Source organism: Heptranchias perlo, unplaced genomic scaffold (genome assembly GCF_035084215.1).
Source record: "Heptranchias perlo isolate sHepPer1 unplaced genomic scaffold, sHepPer1.hap1 HAP1_SCAFFOLD_305, whole genome shotgun sequence".
Lineage (NCBI taxonomy): Eukaryota > Metazoa > Chordata > Chondrichthyes > Hexanchiformes > Hexanchidae > Heptranchias > Heptranchias perlo.
In genome coordinates this window covers 182,501-187,680 of record NW_027139317.1, presented here as the reverse complement: position 1 = coordinate 187,680, position 5,180 = coordinate 182,501, and positions in this window count along the sequence as shown.

The following is a 5,180-nucleotide window of genomic DNA, read 5'->3' as shown; positions in this document are numbered from 1 at the left end:
TCCTTTTTGCCACTTTTGGTTAAGCAGTTCAACCAGCTTCTGGTTAACCATTTGCCCCTTCTTACTGAATTTTTCTGCTTTTGTTTAATCATTTCCCTGCTTTATGGTCAACCTTTTCCCCTTTAGGACTTCGCCGCCGCACTTTGCTTTCGCCTTCTGGTTAATCATTTCACAACATTTTAATCCTTTTTCCCACTTTTGGTTAAACAGTTCACCCAGCTTCTGGTTAACCATTTGCCCCTTTGGGACTTAAGTCTCTGAGCATTATTTTGGGATTCTGGTTAACCATTTGCCACTTTTTAAAAAATGTTGCCGCTTTTGTTTAATCGTTTCCCTGCTTTCTGGTCAACCTTTTCTCCTTTAGGACTTCGCCGCCGCACTTTGCTTTCGCCTTCTGGTTAATCATTTCACCCCTTTTAATCCTTTTTCCCACTTTTGGTTAAACAGTTCACCCAGCTTCTGGTTAACCATTTGCCCCTTTGGGACTTAAGTCTCTGAGCATTCTTTTGGGATTCTGGTTCACCATTTGTCCCTTTTTAAAAGATATTGCTGCTTCTGTTTAATCCTTTCCCTGCTTTGCGGTCAACCTTTTCCTCTTTCAGACTTCATCGCCGCGCATTGTTTTCGACATCTGGTTCAACATTTCTCCCCTTTTAATCCTCTTTCCCACTTTTGGTTAAGCAGTTCACCCAACTTCTGGTTAACCATTTGCCCCTTTTTACTGAATTTTTCTGCTTTGGTTTAATCATTTCCCTGCTTTATGGTCAACCTTTTCCCCTTTAGGACTTTGACGCGGCACATTGCTTTCGCCTTCTGGTTAATCATTTCACCCCTTTTAATCCTTTTTCCCACTTTTGGTTAAACAGTTCACCCAGCTACTGGTTAACCATTTCCCCTTTGGCACTTAAGTCTCTGAGCATTCTTTTGGGATTCTGGTAAACCATTTGTCCCTTTTTAAAAAATGCTGCTGCTTTTGTTTAATGCTTGCCCTGCTTTGCGGTCGATCATTTCACCCCTTTTAATCCATTTTTGCCACTTTGGGTTAAACAGTTCACACAACTTCTGGTTCACCATTTCACATTTCGGAACTTTTATTCCCACCATTACTTTGGGCTTCTGGTTCATCATTTCACGCTGTTTTACAAATCTTTGCCGCTTCACTTTTAATCCACAAACCGTGGCTCGCTTTCGGGTGGGGGGGGGGTAGCGGGTTTGGGCCGGGCACTCGACATCCCGGTGTGCGACCGGGTTCGTTCTGGTACCGCTCGGTGCCCCTCGTCCTGCTCTTGCCGCGGAAGCAAACCAGACGACCGTCGGTCTCACGCCCGAGGGGAGAGGAGGCGGAAAGCGGTTTGCAGCCTTTCGCTGTACCTCCGGCGGGCAGCGCCGCACCTCCGAGTGCTCGGTACCGTTCGCTGCGCCTCGTCCGGCCGCACGCAGCGAGCCAAACCCGGAGGAAATCGGCCTGTGCCTTCTCGAGATATGGGCCTCCGGGTGGGACGGACAAACCGGGGCCCCGAGCTCGCTTTCGGCGGCCCGGCACTCGACTTCCCGGTGTCCGAACGTGATCCTTCCGGTACCCTTCGGTGCCCCTTGCCCGACTCCAGCTCCCGTGCTGAAGCGGAGTCGGTCGGCCTGACGGCCGCCGAGTTAGCCAGCGGAAAGCGGTGCGCAGCCTTTCGCTTGCAGCTCCGGCGGGCAGCGCCGCACCTCCGGCTGCTCAGTGCCGTCCGCTGCTCCCCTTCCGGCTGCACGCAGCGAACCATACCCGGAGGAAATCGGCCTCGGCCTTCCGGAGATATGGGCCTGCGAGTGGGACCAATAAATCGGTGCACATTTCCGGCTCGGTTTCCGGCCTCGGCACTATCAGTTCACGCCGTCCGACCGACGTCGTTCTGGCACGGTTCCGTTGCTCCTTGATCCGGTCCAGCCACGGTAATCAGCCGAAGATGGTGGGGGGGGGACACATTGCCCGCCGAGTTAGCCGGAGGAAATCGGCCTCGGACTTCCTCAGATATCAGCCTCCGGGTGGGACAGACAAACCGGGGACCCGAGCACGCTTTCGGCGGCCCGCTGGTCGACTTCCCGGTGTGCGACCGGGTTCGTTCCGGTACCGTTCGCTGCCCCTCGTCCTGCTCTAGCCGCGGAGACAAACCCGACGACCGTCGGTCTCACGCCCGCGGAGGGAGGTGGCGGAAAGTGGTTTGCAGCCTTTCGCTGTACCTCCGGCGGGCAGCGCCCGACCTCCGAGTGCTCGGTACCGTCCGCTGCGCCTGGTCCTGCCGCACACAACGAGCCATACCCGGTGGAAATCGGCCTGTGCCTTCCAGAGATATGGGCCTCCGGGTGGGACGGACAAACCGGGGCCCCGTGCTCGCTTTCGGCGGCCCGCTAGTCGACTTCCCGGTGTGCGACCGGGTTCCTTCCGGTACCGTTCGCTGCCCCTCGTCCTGCTCTAGCCGCGGAAACAAACCCGACGACCGTCGGTCTCACGCCCGCGGAGGGAGGCGGCGGAAAGTGGTTTGCAGCCTTTCGCTGTACCTCCGGCGGGCAGCGCCCGACCTCCGAGTGCTCGGTACCGTCCGCTGCGCCTGGTCCGGCCGCACGCAACGAGCCATACCCGGAGGAAATCGGCCTGTGCCTTCCGGAGATATGGGCCTCCGGGTGGGACGGACAAACCGGGGCCCCGAGCGGTGGCACCCTGCTCGCTTTCGGCGGCCCGGCACTCGACTTCCCGGTGTGCGAACGTCATCGTTCCGGTACCCTTCGGTGCCCCTTGCCCCACTCTAGCTCCGGTGCTAAAGCGGAGTCGGTCGGTCTCACGGACGCCGAGTTAGCAGGCGGAAAGGGGTGCGCAGCCTTTCGCTGTCACTCCGGCGGGCAGCACCGCACCTCCGAGTGCTCGGTACCGAACGCTGCGCCTCCTCCTGCCGCACGCAACGAGCCATACCCGGAGGAAATCGGCCTCGGCGTTCCGGAGTTATCCGCCTCCGAGTGGGCCTGACCAAGCGGGGTGAACTGGAAATCATTAACCAACGTACTTCCATGTTTTCACCCGCAGAGGGCAGCACTCTCTTCTCCGTTTTAAACTGGGCCGACCCGGCTCCGTTTCGAGACCCGGCACTCGACTTCCCGGTGTGCGACCGGGTTCGTTCCGGTACCGTTCGCTGCCCCTCGTCCTGCTCTAGCCGCGGAACTAAACCCGACGACCGTCGGTCTCACGCCCGCGGAGGGAGGCGGCGGAAAGTGGTTTGCAGCCTTTCGCTGTACCTCCGGCGGGCAGCGCCCGACCTCCGAGTGCTCGGTACCGTCCGCTGCGCCTGGTCCGGCCGCACACAACGAGCCATACCCGGAGGAAATCGGCCTGTGCCTTCCGGAGATATGGGCCTCCGGGTGGGACGGACAAACCGGGGCCCCGAGCGGTGGCACCCTGCTCGCTTTCGGCGGCCCGGCACTCGACTTCCCGGTGTGCGAACGTCATCGTTCCGGTACCCTTCGGTGCCCCTTGCCCCACTCTAGCTCCGGTGCTAAAGCGGAGTCGGTCGGTCTCACGGACGCCGAGTTAGCAGGCGGAAAGGGGTGCGCAGCCTTTCGCTGTCACTCCGGCGGGCAGCACCGCACCTCCGAGTGCTCGGTACCGAACGCTGCGCCTCCTCCTGCCGCACGCAACGAGCCATACCCGGAGGAAATCGGCCTCGGCGTTCCGGAGTTATCCGCCTCCGAGTGGGCCTGACCAAGCGGGGTGAACTGGAAATCATTAACCAACGTACTTCCATGTTTTCACCCGCAGAGGGCAGCACTCTCTTCTCCGTTTTAAACTGGGCCGACCCGGCTCCGTTTCGAGACCCGGCACTCGACTTCCCGGTGTGCGACCGGGTTCGTTCCGGTACCGTTCGCTGCCCCTCGTCCTGCTCTAGCCGCGGAACTAAACCCGACGACCGTCGGTCTCACGCCCGCGGAGGGAGGCGGCGGAAAGTGGTTTGCAGCCTTTCGCTGTACCTCCGGCGGGCAGCGCCCGACCTCCGAGTGCTCGGTACCGTCCGCTGCGCCTGGTCCGGCCGCACACAACGAGCCATACCCGGTGGAAATCGGCCTGTGCCTTCCGGAGATATGGGCCTCCGGGTGGGACGGACAAACCGGGGCCCCGAGCTCGCTTTCGGCGGCCCGCTAGTCGACTTCCCGGTGTGCGAACGTCATCCTTCCGGTACTCAACCGTGCCCCTTGCCCCACTCTAGCTCCGGCGGTAAAGCGGAGTCGGTCGGTCTCACGGACGCCGAGTTAGCAGGCGGAAAGCGGTGCGCAGCCTTTCGCTGTCACTCCGGCGGGCAGCATCGCACCTCCCAGTGCTCGGTACCGTCCGCTGCGCCTGGTCCGGCCGCACACAACGAGCCATACCCGGAGGAAATCGGCCTGTGCCTTCCGGAGATATGGGCCTCCGGGTGGGACGGACAAACCGGGGCCCCGAGCGGTGGCACCCTGCTCGCTTTCAGCGGCCCGTCACTCGACTTCCCGGTATGCGAACGTGATCGTTCCGGTACCCTTCGGTGCCCCTTGCCCCACTCTAGCTCCGGTGCTAAAGCGGAGTCGGTCGGTCTCACGGACGCCGAGTTACCAGGCGGAAAGCGGTGCGCAGCCTTTCGCTGTCACTCCGGCGGGCAGCACCGCATCTCCGAGTGCTCGGTACCGTACGCTGCGCCGCCTCCTGCCGCACGCAACGAGCCATACCCGGAGGAAATCGGCCTCGGCGTTCCGGAGTTATCCGCCTCCGAGTGGGCCTGACCAAGCGGGGTGAACTGGAAATCATTAACCAACGTACTTCCAGGTTTTCACCCGCAGAGGGCAGCACTCTATTCTCCGTTTTAAATTGGGCCGACCCGGCTCCGTTTCGAGACCCGGCACTCGACTTCCCGGTGTGCGAACGTGATCGTTCCGGTACCCAACCGTGCCCCTTGCCCCACTCTAGCTCCGGCGGTAAAGCGAAGTCGGTCGGTCTCACGGACGCCGAGTTAGCAGGCGGAAAGCGGTGCGCAGCCTTTCGCTGTCACTCCGGCGGGCAGCATCGCACCTCCCAGTGCTCGGTACCGTACGCTGCGCCTCCTCCTGCCGCACGCAACGAGCCATACCCGGAGGAAATCGGCCTCGGCCTTCCTGAGATATCAGCCTCCGAGTGGGCCCGAAGA